This window comes from Miniopterus natalensis, chromosome X (assembly GCF_054644295.1).
Source record: "Miniopterus natalensis isolate mMinNat1 chromosome X, mMinNat1.hap1, whole genome shotgun sequence".
NCBI classification, from domain to species: Eukaryota; Metazoa; Chordata; class Mammalia; order Chiroptera; family Miniopteridae; genus Miniopterus; species Miniopterus natalensis.
This window is the reverse complement of record NC_142103.1, coordinates 48,014,910-48,033,980: the sequence shown is the minus strand read 5'-3', so window position 1 is coordinate 48,033,980 and position 19,071 is coordinate 48,014,910.

Here is a 19,071-nt window from a genome sequence, read left to right as displayed (position 1 = left end):
CATTTAACTCTTTGAGGAACTATCAAACTGCTTTCCACATTGAAATCTTTTTAAAGCACTGAATTATAAATTCAAACAATAGGATTTCCAAATAATTTATTTGCCACTACCAAAAGAGATTTTCCTTCTGTGTTAAAATGTTTTTTTTCATAGACCATTGCTGTCTATAATCAAAAACACCTTATGAAGTTTTACAACTGCTTATACTGAAGATTGTATCACTCTGCATATACTTATGAGTTGAAGTTCTTACTGACAGTTAATGCTGAGATTTAAAAGTCCTCTCTTCTCTATTCCAAAGAAACATTTCTTTGGAATCTCATCCTTTTTACCTATGTTTCCTAACTTATTCTGCCAAGGCCTTAATCTAATAGCAATCCTGACATTTCAGTACATTTGCCTCCAAGAGGTGGAAGAATAAGACTAAATTATCATGCTATTTTTGGGAGTTGCCCTCTTCTCTGTGTTAAGTCCTCAGCTTTCCCGAAGCAAGATTTTCAATATCTAAAATTTTTCATTTAATTAATTAATAGATTGAACTGAATGATCAACTTATATTATCATTTCACAATGTCTCTTCTACCTGAAGAGACTCTGTACTACAGATAAGATTTTATTTTTACCTCCATCACAGAATGTGAAAAGGATCCAACAGATACATAACATAAAATCAAGGTGACTAAGATTGTTCATTAATTATTGTTGATATCAATGAGTATGACCAAAATAAATTTGCTTGAAGGAAGTATTCTTAGATGTATTGGCTTCTAAAAGACAATGTTACCAACATACTGACAGCTTCAAGATTTTAATTAACCAAATATTACCTGCCAACCTTCTATATGTCAACTAATCATCTAGATTAATGAGAGAGAAGAGTCCTTATTTTCATGGTGCCACGAGACAAACAAAACACACATAAACAAAAAATTATTTCAAATAATGATGGAAAAGGCTATTCTTTAGATAAGGTGGCTAGGAAAGGCTTTTCTGAAGAAACGATATTTGAGCTGACACCTGAATGACAAGTAGGAGGCAGCCATACACAATATGATCCAGGCAGAAGGAAGAGAAAGTATAAAAGCATGAGGTAAAAGAGGAGAGGTACTCATATACCAGATGATGTAGAGGTTTGTAAGTCACGATAAGGAATTTATATTTTATCCTTAGCTTAATTTATATCAATACAGTTAACTCACTGTGTATAATCTACTATGAAAGATTCTAAATCTTGAGTCAGAATTTTACAGAATTAAGTAACAATTCCCTCATTCCTGTAATGGACGACAAGCCATTGGAAGTAAATCTTATTAAAAGTCCAATAAGTGATCACAGCTCAGTGCCTTTTTTACTACAGTTTTATGGTTGGAATAATCACCTCAGACAGCACTGATAAAAAGGAAGGAAAGGAATTCAGTGGTATTATTGCACTTTTGTGATTTTTCAAGTGAAGTATGTCGCAATAGCAGAAAACAGGGAATTTGACTTTTTAAGAATTTTAAAACCATATATTTTATGATTTTAGGGGTCAAGCCTGAGACACTTTGGGCCAGGGGGAGGTTGTAAAGCATTTGTGAATTGCAATACATACCTAAAGGCCTCACAATGTTCCAACAGATCCTCATAATTTGATACAAATGAGGTTTGGAGCCAGAGAAAGAGAATCTGGACAGTCACTAGAGTCTTGTCATTTCCATGGCCACTTCTCTATCCTTCCACCTAAGAGTTCTTCCTGTACTGTTGCAGGAGGAAGTACAGAACAATGAGTGTTTATAGGTCAAAATGTGGCCTTAGAAAGGGGCCAGAATTCCTAATAACCAGAAGGATTATGGAAATGTGAAGGCCTTGAAGAAATGCCACTTCACCTGTTTTATGAAGTGCATTAGCAATCTCACATTGCCTTATTACATAATGAATGAGGGAACCACGTCCCCAGCATTTCCAAAAGGTGGGATACGGGAGAGACCTATCTAAGAAGGCCTTGGTGTTGTTGAAGATGGTGACCCAAGAAAGTAGAGATGGAAAGGGCTTTTGTCACCACTCAGGATAACTTCCTACTCAAGACGCTAGGCCTGCATCAAACAATTAAATGACAATATCCTTGGGCTAATATCCCACTCCTCAAGTCATTTTTGCCTGAATTTGAACATGCAGGGATAAGTATCCTTCAGCAAATTATTTGCAATATCCAAGGACTCATTATTATTTTCCACATACCTATCTTTGGATACCACTCATATTTCTTTCACATTATTACTGGTGGTTGACTCAGACCTGGTGGAAGATATGGGATTAGGGTGATAATGGTAAACTATCAGCAGGAAAAAACATTCTCCTAAGTTGTCACATTCATTTTATTTTGTTTTGAATTTTTCAGTTGTGAGTGGGAGAAGAAAAATATTAAAAAGATGCTAGAATTGTGATTTAAACCTATTGAACAAAAGCATTTTTAGTTTTTAAAGAAAAATCTCACCCAGCCAGCATGGCTTAGTGGTTGAGCATCGACCTATGATACAGGAGATCTTGGTTCAATTCCCAGTCCGGACACATGTCCAGGTTCCAGGCTCAATCTCCAGTAAGGGATGTGTAGGAGGCAGCGGATCAATGACTCTCATCATTGATGTTTCTATCTCTTTCCTTCTCCCTCCCTCTCTCTGAAATCAATAGAAATATATATATTTTTTTAATGAGTAAAAAAAGAAAAATCTCATTTAGTAGTTTACTTTTTTAACTTATCTTTACTGTTGAAAGTATTATAGATGTCCCCCAATTGATCCCCTCAACCCAGCATCTGCCTCCACTCCCCCAGGCCTTCTCCACACTATTGTCTGTGTCCACAGGTTATGTATATAAGCATATAAGTTCTTTGATTTCTCTCTTCCTCCCACTCCCCCACCTCAGCCTTCTCTCCTAAATTCATCAGTCTCTTCCATGCCTCTATGTCTCTGCATTTATTTGGTTCATTGGTTTATTTTGTTCATTAGATTCCAAACATGAGTGAGATCATGTGATACTTGTTTTTCTCTGACTGGTTTATTTCTCTTAGCATAATACTCTCCAGTTCCATCGATGCTGACCCAAACAGTAAGAGATCCGTCTTTTTACAGCTGCATAGTATTCCATGGTGTAAATGTCCCACAGTTTTTTTTACCCACTCATCTACTGATGGGCACTTGGGCTGTTTCCAGATCTTAGCTATTGTAAATTGTGCTTCTGTGAACATAGGGGTGCATAGATTCTTTCTGATTGGTGTTTTAGGTTTCTTACGACATATTCCTAGAAGTGGGATCACTGGGTCAAATGGTAGTTCCTTTAATTTTTTAAGGTAACATACTGTTTTGCATAGTGGCTGTACCTGTTTACATTCCCACCAGCAGTGTACATAGGCAGCAAAATCTCAGACATCTCTCGTAGCAATATGTTTGCTGATACATCTCCTAGGGCAAAGAAAACAAAGAAAAAAGTAAACAAATGGGACTGCGTCAAAATGAAAAGCTTCTACACAGCAAAAGAAATCATCAACAAAACGAAAAGGGAGCCCACTGTATGGGAGAACATATTTACCAATGACACATCTGGTAAGGGGTTAATTTTGAAAATATATGTATAAAGAACTCATACAACTTAACAAAACAAAGACAAACAATGCAATTATAAAATGTGCAAGGACCTAAATAGACACTTCTCCAAAGCAGACATACAGATGGCCAAGAGACATATGAAAAAGTGCTCAAAGAGATGCAAAGCATCAGAGAGATGCAAATTAAAGCGACAAGGAGATATCACCTCACACCTGTCAGAATGGCTACCATCCACAAATCAGCAAATGACAAGTGCAGTGAGGATGTGGAGAAAAGGGAACCCTAGTAGTTTATTCTTATTCAAGGCACTATATATTTCTTAACAGCTTTTTTGAGATATAACTTACATACCACAAAGTTCACTGTTTTAATTGTACAATTCAGTAGTTTTTAGTATATGTACAGAGTTGTGCAACAATTACCATAATCTAATTATAGAACATGTTCATGACTCTCCAAAAAAACATCACCTTCTCTACCCAAACCCTAAGTAATCACTAACCTACTTTCTGTCTCTGTACATTTGCCTAGTCTGGACATTTCATATAAATGAAATCATACAATATGTGATATTTTTGACTGGCTTTGTTCACTTGCCATAATATTTTTCAGTTCACTCGTGCTGTAGTTATGTATCAGTACTTCATCCTCTTTTATGATTCAGTTATGGTCTATTATATGAGTATACAACATTTCCTTTATCCATTAACCAGTTGATATACATTTGGGTGATTTTTACTTTTTGTCTATTATGAATGATGCTGCTGAAAACTTTTGTGTAAAACTTTTTGTGTAGACATATATTTTCCATTCTCTTGGGTATATCCTTGGAGTTAAACTGCCAGGATATAATAACTCTATGTTTAACTTTTAGAGGAACTGTCAAACTGTTTTCCAAAGCAGCTGCACAATTTTACATTCTGATCAACAATGTATGAGGCTTCTATTATTCCACATCCTCACAAATAACATATCAATATTTGTTATTATTGCCTGGTCGAGCGTGGCTCAGCGGTTGAGCATCGACCTAGGATCCAGGCGATCGGGGTTCGATTCCCGGTCAGGGCACATGCCCGGGTTGGGGGCTAGAGGCAGCCGATCAATCACTCTCTCTCATCATTGATGTTTCTACCTCTCTCTCCCTCTCTTTTCCTCTCTCTGAAATCAATAAAGATATATTTAAATATATATATTTGTTATTATCTTTTTTTAATGATAGCTATCCTAATGACTAATGATGTTGACCAACTTTTCATCTGCTATTAGCCATTTGCTTATGTTCTTTGGAGAAATATTTATTCAAATACTTTGCCCATTTTTTAATTGCACTGCTCATCTTTTATTGTTGAGATGTAAAAGTTCTACTCTGGATATTACTCTCTTATCAGACATATGATTTGCAACTATTTTCTCATTCTTCAGGCTATCCTTTCACTTTCTTGATAATGTCCTCTGAAGCACCAAAGTGGTTAATTTTGGTAAAGTCCAATGTTTCTATTTTTTTCTTGGTCTCTTATTATTTAGGTACCTTATCTAAGAACTATTGCCTAATCTAATGTAACAAATATTTATACCTACATTTTCTTCAAAGTTTTATAATTTTACCTTTTACCTTTAGGTCCTTGATCCATTTTGAGTTAATTTCTGCATGTGGTGTGATATAGTGGTCTAATTTCATTCTTTTGCATGTGGATATCCAGTTGTCATATCACTATTTATTGAAAGAACTATTCTTTCCCCCATTGAATTGTTTTGGCATCATTGTAAAAAGTCAGTTGATCATAGATGTATGGCTCATTTCTGAACTCTCAATTCTATTCCGCTGATTTATATCTATCTTTATGTCAGTATTGTATCTTATAGTAAGCCTTGAAATTGGAGAGTGTGAGTACTCTAACTTTGTTCTTTCCAAGATTGTTTTGGCTAGTCTGAGTCCCTTGCATTTCCATATAAATTTATGATGTTTTTTCAGAAAAAAAAAGCCAGTTGGGATTTTGCTAGATAAATATGTATATCAATTTGGTCATATTGCCATTTTAATATTATGTCTTCCAAAGCATAAACATGGGATATATTTCCATTTATTTAGGTCATCTTTAATTTCATTCAGTAATGTTTTGTAGTTTTCAATGTACAGGCCCTGTAGATCTTTTATTAAACTTATTCCTAAACATTTATTCTTTTTAATGCCATTGTAAATGGAATTAATTTCTTGATTGTATTTGTCACTGATAGTGTGTAAGAATATAACTGATGTTTGCATATTGGATCATGTATCATGGAAACTTTTTGTACTTGTTCATTTGTCCTAATACTTTTTACATTCATTCTTTTAAGATTTTTAATATGGAAGATAATCTAATGTGCAAATAAAGATAAATTTACTTCTTCATTTCCACTCTAGATTCCTTTTGTTTATCTATCTTTCTTAACTAAATGCCCATGTTAGAACCTCCAGGACAATGTTCGATAGAAGTGGAGAGAGCAGAAATACTGTCTTGTTCTTGAACTTAAAAAACAAATATTCAGTATCTCTCTATTAAGTGTGATATTATCTGTGAGTTTTTCATAGATGGCCTTTATCGGGTTGAGGAAGTTCCTTTCTGTTCCTAGTTTGCTGCATGTTTTTATCAAGATTAGTTTAATTTTGTTAAATAATTTTTCTAATTGTAATGCCAAGATCATGTAGTTTTTGTTTTATTCTATTAGTATGGTGCATTACATTGATTGATTTTAGGTTTTAAACCAAACAGCTTTCCTAGGATAAATCTCACTTGATCATGGCATATTATCTATACCCTTTTATATGTTACTGGATTTGGTTTGTTAGTATTTTTGACATCTTTTTTAACCTATGGTCGAAGAATGTTGGTCTGTACTTTTCTTGTGATATCTTTTCCACATTTTGGTATTCATGGAATACTGGTCTCGTAGAATGAGTTGAAAGGCATTCATTTTTCTTCTGTTTTCTCCAATAATTTTTGAAGGATTAGTGTTGATTTCTCTTTAAATATTTGGTAGAATTCACCAGTGAAACCATCTAGGAGTGGGGTTTCCTTTGTGGAGTATTTTAAAATTATGAATTCAATTTTTTTATTTGTTGTCTTAGTTCAGTCTACTGTAACACAAATACCACAGACTGTGTAGTTTAAAAAGCAAACAGTTCTGGCCTGGCCAGAGTGGCTCAGTGGTTGAGCTGATCCAGGAGACCACAGTTTGATTCCCAGTCAGGCATATGCCCGGGTTTTGGGCTCAATCTCCAGTAGGGGGCATGCAGGAGGCAGCTGATCAATGGCTCTCATCACTGATATTTCTATTTCTCTCTCTCTCTCTCCCTTACTCTCTCTGAGATCCATAAAGATATATTTTAAAAAATAAAAATAAAAAAATAAGCAAACAGTTCTGGAGGCTGAGAAGTCCAAGATCAATGTGCTGGCAGATTCAGTATCTGGTGAGGGCCCTCTTCCTAGCTTGCAGATGGCCATCTTCTCATTGTTATCCTCACATAGCAGTAGAGAGCAAGCTCTAGTCTCTGTCTTCTTATAAGGACACTAATCCCATAATGGGAGCTACATTCTTATGACCTCACCTAAATATAATTTCCTTCCAAAGCCCCCACCTTTTGATATTATCCCATTGGGGTTGTAGTTTCAACATATGAATTTTGGGAAGACACAACCATGCAGTCCATAACACTCATTATAGGTGTATCCAGATTTTCTATTTATTCTTAGTTTTGGAAGTTTGAGTTTTCCAGGAATTTTTCCACTTCCTGTGTATTATCTAATTTGTTGGCATGTAGTTTGTTATGGACTAAATTGTGTTTTCCATATGCTGAGGCTCTAATCCCAAATATGATTGTCTTTGGAGACAGGGCCTTCAAATAGGCAATTAAGGTTAAATGAGGTCATAAAGGTGTGGCCCTAATCCAATATGACTGATGTCCTCATAAGAAAACAGGTCTGGGAAGTACACTAACAGAGAAGAGGCCAGGTGAGGCATTGGCAAGAATGCTGCTGCCTGCAAGCAAGGAGAGAGGCCTCAGAAGAATCCAGCTCTGCCAGCACCTTGATCTTGGCCTTCCAGCCTCTAGAACCTGTGAAAAAATAAACTTCTGTTGTTTAAGCCACCTACTTTGTGGTATTTTGTTATGGTAGCCCTAGTAGACTAAATACACCATTGTTCATAGTATTCCCTAATAATCTTTTTGATTTCTATAAGGTAGATAGTGATGTCTTATCTTACATCCCTGATTCTAGTAATTGGAGTCTATCTTTTTTTCCTTAATGTAGCTAAAGGATTGTCAATTTTGTTGATTTTTTCATAGAGCCAATTTTTTGTTTCATTAATATATTCTATTAATTTTCTATTCTCTATTTATTTTCCACTCTACTTTTTATAATTTCCTTCCTTCTGCTTGCTTTGGGTTTAGTTTGCTCTACTTTTTCTAATTTCTTAAGGTGGGAGGTTAAGTTATTGATTTGAGAGCTTTCTTCCTTTTTAATATAGCTATTTATACCTATAAATTTGCCTTTGAACACTGCCTTTACTCATCTCATAAATTTTGGTATATTGTTTCATCTTTATTCATCTCAATGTATTTTCTGATTTCCCTTATGATTTCTTTTTTGAGCTATTGGTTATTTAAGAGAACATTGTTTAACATTCCCATAATTGTAAATTTTCCAATTTCCTCCTGTTGTTGGTTTCCAATTTCATTCCACTATAGTGGGAGAACATACTCTGCATGATTTCAATCTTTTTAAATCTATCAAAACTTGTTTTATGGCTTTTCATATTCTGGAGAATATCCCATATGCACTTAAGAATGTGTATTCTTCTGTTATTGGATAGTGTCTTGTATATATTAGGTCTAGTTGGATTATAGAGTTGTTCAAGCCTTTTTATATCTTTGCTTTTCTTCCTAGTTATTCTACCCATTATTGAAAATGGGGTACTGAGTCGTCAAACATTATTTGTCTATTTATCTCTTCAATTCTGTAACTTTTTGCTGCATGTATTTGGAGATGTTTATATGTTTATAATTGTCTTCCTAAGGGATTGATCCTTTTCTTATAAAATGAACTTTATCTCTAGCAAGTTTTTGTCTTAAAGTCTACTTTTACTTATATTTACTATACTTTTTCCACCAATAGCCATCTATGCTGTTTGTTTTTGTACAGCATATCTACCTTTTAACTGTATTGTTTAATGCATTTGTATTTAATGTTATTTATATGGTTGTGTTTACTTTTGCCATTTTGCTTTTTGTATTCTATGTCTCGTGACTGTTTTGTTGGAACTTTATACATTTAAAATAATATATTGAAACAGCTCTGGGAACTGACCTCCCTCACCCAAGGCTTGGTATTGCTATTTGCTTATTTGTTTAGTTACTGGCTGGGTTATTTTAGTGAGGTCTTTCTCCTCCCACAGTGACAAGATTCTAATGTTGCTCCTCGGGACAGTTCAGCTTCTGGTATGCCCACAATCATCCTGGGATGACAGAGGTTTGGGAAGGGGTCTCTTCCTCTTTCCTTGACTGCACCCAGCTGTTAAACTCACTAATTATAGGTTGATTACTCAACTGTTTTTAACAGTGCCTTGTGTCATAAATTGCTCTACAAACTAAAGTTTTTGAGGTCAGTGTTTGATATTTGTTCTGACCTCAGGAAGGCTCTTCCCAAATGTCTTATTCACTGGTTCTCTCCTGCAAATAAGCCTGCCTATAGTTTAGTTTCTTGTATCTCCTCTCACTTGCCTTTCACCACACTCTCTACTAATCTTAAGAGCACTCTTTATTTGAGGCCTGTCAAATAAGTTTAGTTCCTTTGGGAAGAGACTAGAAACTGTTTTATGGTCTGCTTATTCCCCCAGGAAATATTTGAGCCAGGTGGTGGGGACAATGGCAAGGTTATCTCTGAGTGACGTCTCCACTCTAGTTGCTCAGCACTCAGTGGAGGAAGTGGCAGCAGCCTGATGTCTTCTAGGTTAGAACCACATTATAAGGTGGAGAAAGGGTGATTAGGGCCTCAGTCTTTCTAGCTCAGAACACCAAAGTAGAGCCTCCATTACATGAGAAAAACTAGGTTGAAGAAAGGAACCTCCATCTGTCAACTACACTCACTGGGACTTAGCCTCAGTATGCATAGCTAGAGGAAGGGTGAAAAATGCTGATGTCTTGCTCTACCTGAAAGAAAGCACTTGGCCTGGGAGCTTGGGGGAGAGAGCCTGTACTCCTGGCTACAGCACTCTAGAGTGCAGTCTCTGACTCGCTGACCTAGGATGGGGTAAGAAGAGAGCAGTATGGGTCTTGGTTCAAATACCATAGATTCCTACAGAATGTTCAAATATTTTCTTGAACAGATTGTTTTCTATTTGCTGTTTGACCTTAGGTCCATTTCCAGAGATTTTAATTGTTGTTGTTGTTTTTTAATTTTGTTATTTATTGATCAGAGAGAGAGACAGAGAGGGAGAAGGAGAGAGAGAGAGAGAAAGAGAAAGATTTGTTGTTCCACTTATTTGTGCATTCATTGGTTGATTCTTATATGTACCCTGACTGGAGATCAAACCCTCGCCCTTGATGTATTGGGATGATGCTCTAACCAGCTGAGCTACCTGGCCAGGGCTAATTGTATTTTTCTTAAAATAGTTTTCACCAGTTCCACTGACAAGTGAGTCAGTGGAAATCTTCACATTTTCACACTAGAAATCTTTCTAACCACTTTTTTACACTTCCTAAACTGCATTTTGTGAGCCTTTCTTTATGAAAATTGAAACTTCCTGAAGCATTTCACATGGCATATTTGTCTCCAAATCAATAACTTTAATCAGTAGAATATAGGGCTTATCAAGATTCTAAGAAAATTGAGCCTCCATGGAAGTATGTTTTGAAGATTAGGAAGATGCATAAAGAAATGATAACAAGAAATTTAAAAGAATAAAATCATAAGTATGACAGAAATAATTTAGTAATCAAATTCAGCCTTGTACAGCTAAGGATAAGTGAAACCAAGGGGGAAAAATTGGCCAAAGCCACTTCAATAAGTCTCTGACAGAGCTAGGGCCAAAATTAGCCCAACTGGGAAGTGGCATGTGTAATAGTGAGTGTAAACCTTGTCATTTATTAGCAGAGTGGTCTTGAGCAAGTTTGTTTTTCTATACCTCAAATATCTCATCTGCAAAATGGGGCTAACAATATCTTCCTAATAGGGTTTATCTCTCAAGAAAAATAACTATGATTACTAATACAGCAAATCTGAAATTAAACCCCACCATCACCACCAACAATCTCTTGCAATTCCCCTAAGCTTAGAAAGCAAATCTTATGTGGGGCTTCCTCTAACCTGTTTCAGGGGCTGTTGTGACTGAAGGCATGACACCCAAACCCTGAAAACTAGGGGATTTCATTCCTCGTTAACTCTCCAAACCCCATTCCTCTCTGTCCTAGAGTTAAGTTGTATTTTAGAAAGATCTTTAAGTTTCACTTTAGCTTTCCTATCTCCCTTTACCCTACACCATAACTGCAGTACCTTACTCCAGGTCAGGCTATTTTCATCTAAATACAGATGGTCAAGCATACAGGCCAGACAAAGAATGGTGTTCAACCACAGCACAGAGCTCCAATCCATATTTTTAAGTTAGATTCTCCAAATACAAACAAAGATTAGTGTAGGTATAATCAGTTAGCCAAAAATGACTTGCTCTGTCTAGTTAGAAAAATAAACTCTCCTATTTTAAAGGTCAAAATAAAACAGAACTGATTTACTAGAAATTAGGTAGAAAGACAAGAGAAAAATAATATACTCCCTTTCTCTTTGATTTTTACATCAATTTTATTGACAGAACTCAATAGCCTTATCTGTTAGAAACCAACATTTCTGTCCCTTGATGATGATCAGAATGAGTGGACTGTCAGATTCCAAGATAGTGTGGGATTAGTTGGAACTACACTGACACTCTCCCAGGACCAAACTGGAATTACAACTAAAATACAGTAAAATCATCCTGCATAATCACCTGAACGCTAGCTGGAGAAAACCTTCATAAACAAGGATGAAAAGTGGAGACAACACAGAGACTGGTTGAAAGTGTAGAAGCACAACAAGGCTGGCAAGGCTACCATAGGCAGCAGCTGAATGTGCGGAGGAATATCTCAGCTATGGGGGGCGGGGGTTCCCAGTGAGAACTCTGGGGTATAAACCCCAAGCTGGGCTCCCTAGCCCAGAGCACCAGAACTGAGAAAGGTGTCCATATAATATCTGGTTGTGAAAAAGAGCAGGGCTTTGTGTCTGCCAGGGAGAGATGGATGGAAATGCAAGCACCCTCTTAAAGGGGTAAGGCACAAAATTTCTTGTATAGTTACTCACTTTGGGCTCCAGCAGGAGAGAAGAGTGGATTAGTGCTGTGTGAGGAGAATCCAGGGTTGGGGGCTCTAGGGATAGAGCTCTGATTCCTGTGTGGAGTCATTCCCCTATAATGCAGTGGACATCCTTCTCAGACAGAACTTTACAATTCAGACAGCTTTTTTGTGGGGAGAAGCAATTGCCCCACCCTGTTGGAAAATCTTTCATCCTACCCTGTGAAATTTACACCTTGCAGTGGTCTAAAGCCTGAGGCTCATTAAGAGACTGAGAATAACAATCAGCCTGCAGGCAAAGGCGGATATCTGGATGCCTTGACTCTTTGCCAGATCTGCTTCTGGATCTGTGGCCAGGAAAACAGACCTTGGTGCACATCTTGGTCCTTTTCAAATGCACCCAGCCCCAGTGAGGAAGCTGCAAGCTGTGGATCACTGAAAGCTCCAAACAGGGTACTCAAGGCCAGCCACAAATAGCTTCTGACATTGGTCTGCACCAGAGACCCTCCCAAAAGACTTGGAGTCCTAGAAGATTTACCTAATACATAGAAACAAACCCAAACAGGCAGCCCAAATGGGGAGACAAAAAACAAGCCCCAAATGAAAGAACAAGGAAATTCTGTAGGAGAAGAGCTAAGTGAAATGGAGATAAGCAATCTCAGATATAGATTTCAGAGTACTGATTGTAAGGATGCTCAAGAGCATGAGAAAAGAAATGGAAACTATGAAGGAAATTAAGAATGACATAGTAGAAATTAAAAAGAATTGGAAGGAATAAACAGCAGATTAGGGGAAGCTGAGGATTGGATCAATGAATTAAAAGACAAGATAGAAAAAAATCACTCAATCAGAGATCCATAAAGAAAAAGCAATTAATAAACAGGAGGACAGTTTAAGGAGATATGGGAAAACATGAAACATAAAAATATTCACATCATAGGAGTGCCAGAGGAGGTTGAAAGTAAGCAAGGTATAGAGAATTTGTTTGAAGAAATAATGGCAAAAATCTTCCTTAACCTAGTCAAGGAAAAAGTCACACAAGTTTGGGAGGCACAGAGAGTACCAAGCAAGAAGAACCCAAAGAGACCCACACCGAGAAACAACATAATTAAAATGCCAAATATTAAAGACAAACAGAATCTTAAAGGCAGCAAGAGAAAAGCAATTTGTTACCTACAAATGAGCTCCCATAAGGCTGTCAGCTGATTTCTCATCAGAAACTCTACAGGCCAGATGTAGATGGCATGAAGTATTAAAGGTAATGCAAAACAAGGATCTGAACCAAGACTACTCTATCCAGCAAGGCTAGCATTCAAAATAGATGGTGAAATAAAGAGCTTCCCAGATAAAAGAAGGCTAAAAAGAGTTTATCATGACTAAATCAGCATTGCAAGAATGTTAAAGGGACTGCTGTAATAATAAGAAATAGAGAGGAACATTGCCATAAAGAAATAAAATGGCAATAAATAAGTACCTATCAATAATAACCTTAAATGTAAATGGGTTAAATGCTCCAATCAAAAGACATAGGGTAGCTGAATGGATGAAAAAACATGACCCAAATATATGCTGTCTACAAGAAACCCACCTCAGAAAAAAAGACTCACACAGGATGAGGGTAGAAGGATGGAAAAAAATTTTCCATGAAAATGGAAATGAAAAAAAATCAGGGGTAGCAACACTAATATCTGACAAAATAGACTTCAAAGAAAAGCCATTACAAGAGACAAGGAAGGTCACTACATAATACTAAAGGGATCGATCCATCAAGAGGATATAAGCCTGGTAAATATATATGCACCTAATATAGGAGCACCTAAATATATATAAATAAATAAGCCTTCTGGAGGACTTTAAGGGAGAGATGGACAGCAATACAGTCATAATAGGGGTTTTTAACACCCCACTGACTTCACTGGATAGATTTTCCAGACAAAAAATCAACAAGGAAACAATAACTCTAAATGACACACTAGGTCAGATGGAGTTTGTTAGGGTTTTGTGGACTGGTGACATGGGCTGTGAAAGATTTCACAAGTGAAAAAAGTGATGCAGAAAGTTTATTTTACTTTCCCCATGAAGGGGAAAGGGCCAATGTATTGCTAATCAATACAAGGACAAGAAATAAAGAGCTGGCCTAGAGTTTTAAGCAGGTATGTTGCTAGGCAACAAGGAATGGAGGGGTTTGGGTTGTCTTGAAGTTGAGCAGATACCAGGGAGGTTGTCTTGAAAAGTTATACTTTGTTTGCTTTCTAGGAGATTGTCCAGTAGATGTGCTAAAGAGGTGCCTTATCAGTATTTTACTAAGCCTATAAAACTTATTTGGAGAAAAAGTTATGAAGAGTTCAAAAGAGGCTAGTTTGAAGGGAATGGGGGAAGGGAATTTTCTAATAACTAGAGACTCCTTGCTGTGAATTATGCCTGAGTTGTAAAAACAGCAAGGAGGAGGGGGATGCAAGAATGTAGCCTTGGGAGTAGCTTATCTTGTCCTACAGTTTGAACAGAGGGGTTGTTTGAATCAGAGGAGCCAACAATCTTAGGGCTTAATTACCAGATGCTTCTCATAAATTGTGGAAGGCCACAGCAAAGAAAAAGAAAGATCGCTTTTCTGTCTATAGACATATCAAAAATAAAGCATTTACTGTTTCAACTTTCATATGCCAATCCTTTTTTCTCCCTGGTATCTGCTTCACTTCAAGACAACTCAAACTTCTCACTTCCTAGTCACCTAGCGACCTACCTGCTTAAAAGCAGGGTGGCTCTTTTGTTTCTTGCCCTTGTATTGATTAACAATGCACTGGCCCTTTCCCTTCTAGGGGTGGGGGAAGACAAAAAAATTCTTTCTGCATCTCTTTTAGTTGTGAAATCTTTCACAGCCTGAGTCACTGGCCCAAAACCCTAACAATATAGTCTTATTTTCCCTGGATATTTTGGATTTGGGGCCTTTATTTTTTTAATGTGGGTGCAAAGGAAGAGTAACAAATTAAATAACATGTAATAATAAGAGGTAGTGTCAGAGGCACCTCTCACAGACACCAGAAAGGTGTTATTGGACAGTGCCCGAGTCAGAGAGAGAGAGCTGTCCCCAACCTCGATTCTTGTCTTCTCATATAAATGAATTTAAATAAGAAAACTTCAGATGATTGTGTTGTGATGAAGCCAATTTTATTAAAACAATTAAAGCATGTACCTTTATTAAAGAAGCAAGGCAAACAAATATATACATCTCGCTTATGAAGCGGACAGGCTCTCAGCTAATCTGAAGAGTGAGTTGGGTCAGGTTCCGAGGCATTATATACTCTCCTGTCTATAGGTCTCAAAATTCCTCTGCTGAATATTTTGGTACAGATTAATTCTCAAGGTCCCTTTGAAACGGGACACAATGAGTCCAGGCTGCCTGTCGCTACTTCAGCCAATTAAGCAGAGACAAGGTTGAATTATATATGACCATTTTATTCCATTATTGCTGGCAAAATGGGAGAGCAGAGGGATTTGTCGACATAAAATCCGCTCTGTCTCTCCTTACTAGCTGGTTGATTATATAGGGGTGAGGAAGAAAGTTGCATGCAAAGGGAGAAGAAGGGGAGGATGGCTGCAAGGTCTGTGGTCTGTCTCCTTCCAAGATGTTGAAGTTTGATAACAAGGTAGTTAATTTTCAATGGTGTTAAAACCCAGTTTAGCCAGTTCCTGGGACCTGAGAAAGGTTAGCATTCCTGAGACAGACTCCTGCAGGGGGTGTCAGGGTCCAGGCACAAAGCATGTCCTGTCCTTTGTTCTCAAAATGCATTTTCTTTTCTGAGCAATGGACCCATCCAGGCCCCAAGGTGTCTCATCTATTTACAGCTATTTTTCTTCTTGCAGCAAATTCTCCAGTTTCCCAGGGTCTGTAGGAAAACTTTGTATCTATAGTTAGTAAGGTAAATAATCATTAAACAACTATGGTCCTATTCCTATTAGGCGCATTCCCCCCTTTCACAATCATGGTCAACAGAGCATGATCTACATCTCTGCCCCCAACACCTTTTTACTTTTTTGTGGCCTTACCAGAATTCATGAGAAGCACCTGGCAATTTTATCTTGCCAAGCCTTGAGACTGCTGGCTTCTCTGCTTAGGGAGTAAAACTGCCCTTTTTTCCTCCCCCCCCCCCCTTCCTGCATTCTCTGGTTAGGGAGGCTTTTAACCATTTGCTCTCAGGTGCCCTTGGCTGGGGAAGATAATGGCTTGTTATTTACAAGCTGGCTGCAAATTGCCCACACTGTTTGGCCTTAATGTTCCTGTCTCAGTTTTTCTATTCCACTTGCCCTGGAATTTTCCTGACTTTTTACTGCCCTGCAACATATCCCCCCCACCCCCCCGAGACTTCCATCCTTAAAATCTCCGAGGGTTGATGACGGAGGAAGTTCTGTCTTCCATAATTGTTTCTTGCTGTTAAGGGGTGCAGACCCTGCCTGAGTTAGGGTATGGAAGCCTCTTCCTATTTGATTTAAGGGAGACAAGGGAATGGGATTTGAGACTGGAACAGAGAGGCCACTGGTTGATTCTTCTAAAATAGGGAGGGGCTGGAATCCTCAAAGTGTCATTATCTTGATATGGAGTTGTTACTATGTTACTTATCTATAATAGGTTTTTGTTTCTTGAAGAAGAGCTTGAGGTCCTTGATAGGTTCACAAGAGTAGGTCTTAGGTTGAGGTTCCTGTGGAGATCTATAAGGAATAGGTCTATCCCGAGATGTGACCTTGGAACTTTTCCTTTAGGTGTAGTTTTTATTTCCTTGAGACCTATGGGTAACATGGACATCTAGGACTATGAGGTTTTTGTCATAGCTTGACTAGAGGCATTTTTCCTTAGCTCTATGGGTCTGGCATTTCCTTTCCTTTTGTCCTTTGTTTCAGTTTGATAGACCTAATTAGGGTTTTGATTTAGGACTGTATCTCCCCCTGGTCTGTATATGTGATGTTGACTATGACGACCAGTTATTTATTAGCCTAAGCCCTAGTAAGTTCTATTATGTGCTGCTTTTCATCTGTAGTGTAGAAGTGGAAGAGAACAATTTGAAAATTACCTCAAGTTAAGTTACAAGTCAGTGTCAAGTGACTGAATCCCCTTTGTCAATTTGTTAGAGTCCTCCGAAAACTGACCAAGTTTTTCTTTGTAAAAGACGCATCATATAAGGCATTTACTTGGGGCTTTTGTGGGGAAATAATAAATGGTTTTGAAAACATTAAAGAGAGTGTTTTGGCCTTTTCATTTGTCCCCTTTTTAACTTGCATACACCTTCTGTGATTTATATGGACTCTCTGTGACTTATACAAACCCTTTGCAACTTTCATAGTCCCCCTTAGTATGTTTCTTTTTAAAGCATTGGCTTGGGCATTTTAGAGGCCTCCGTTTAAAGGTACCTTCCTTTTTTTCCCTTTTACAAGGGGAGGGGTGCCTGCCCCTCCTCCCACTCCTGCAGCTTTTGTAGTCTGTGCAATGGCACCACTTTATTTCCTATTCTTGTTAACCCTTAAGGAGGCTGGAAAAGAGGCGGGGTGGGGGGGGGGGGGAGAGATATCAGGCCTGTGCTTATTCCCGGGACTAGAGTAGTTCCTGGGCCTCTAGCAGCTTGAATGTAAAAGTATCACATTCTTTCCTTTACAAGGGGGGCAGTGGCCCTCCTCCTTCTGTATCTTGCGCAAGAACACTGCTGCAGCTCTGACCCTATAGGAGGAAAATTTGGAGCATTTAGAAGATTCACTTTTACAAATGTCCTTTAATTACCCTAGCCTTATTTACATTTTTAATTACCCAGAAGTTTAGACTAGGCAAGGTGTCCCTCCCTAATAAGGGAATGGGGCACCTTGGATCTATAAGAAAGGCATGACTAAAAGTGAGATTCCCAAGGCTGCAGCTGAGGGGTAGAGTGAAATGGTAGCATTGAAGATGCCCATTCACCAAAGTGATCAAACAGGTTTTGAAAGAAAAAGGCCCTGGTGAATGAGTCAGAGCAGAGCAAGCAGTCCCTCATGTCTGATAAAGATGTAATGGGCTTACCTGTCATGTTAGGGGTCATCCTTGGTTCTGCCCCTTCGTAGATGATGCTCTTAGTGCGGCGTCAACTGGAGCATGCGTCCCTGTCAGTTCAACTCCATTGTGTGGGTAGGTTCTGGTCCAGGTACCCTCCAACCCACAGGACAGTTCCTTTTCCAGTGGCTAAACTTGCTACAGAGGGTTCACGGCCCTTGAGAAAACTCCTTCCCAGGGCACTACCTTTTCTAGTGCCCCTCTTGTCCACAGAAATAACATCAGCCCTTTGATGTTCCTTGTATTCTGGGACTTGGGTACCCTTGAGGTGACTTATGGCTTAAAACTGAGCTGTTTGTTTCTATGGGATGGCTTTCTTGCTATTTCTCTGCCCTATCTTGGTTGTTAAAAATACTGAAAATTATTTCTACCAGTTGCTGTGGGGTCTAGGGTCCTAAGACTAGTTTCTGATAACTTTTTCCTAATGTCTGGGGCTGTCTATTGGATAAAATTCATCCCCAAAGTGCTCAGTCCTTAACAGACCTGAGTAACTCCTTTAACAGGCTCCTTATTTATAACTTTCCTAGAGATAACATGTTAGGGTTTGGGTGATAATGAGCTTTGCTCCTGGTAGTGGCAGGACCATTAAGCTAGTGCCTGCAGTTCTGCAAACAAGTGTCTGCAGTTGTGTAGCAGAGGAAGGTTTAAACAGAGGCAGCTGCTCTTTGGGGAGGGAGGAGTGAGCTGAGAAGTAGGCTGCTCTGGAAGGTGTCTTTTAAGTCATTGATATTGTAGCATCATTGGCTTCTGCCCCTGCAAGTCAGTGGTAAACTGGGCGTGCCTTTTCTCCTTGAGTTTCACCTTTTCTAAAGCCCTTTCTCCCTGCTCTTGAACCCTGTTGTAAAATACCAAGGACGCTACTTTTAACATTTCTTTCATGGGGGGTAGCTGGTTCCATTCCTGATTTCTGTCCTTTCCTCTTACTATTGGGTCATGAATTTCTCTTTTAGGATAATTGCTCTAGCTGGATCATCAGAATCCAGATTGGTGTATTTGATCAAAGCTTCCCAGAGACTGGGAAGATGGTGGCATTCTGACAAGAAGCAGAGCGCCCTTGCCACATG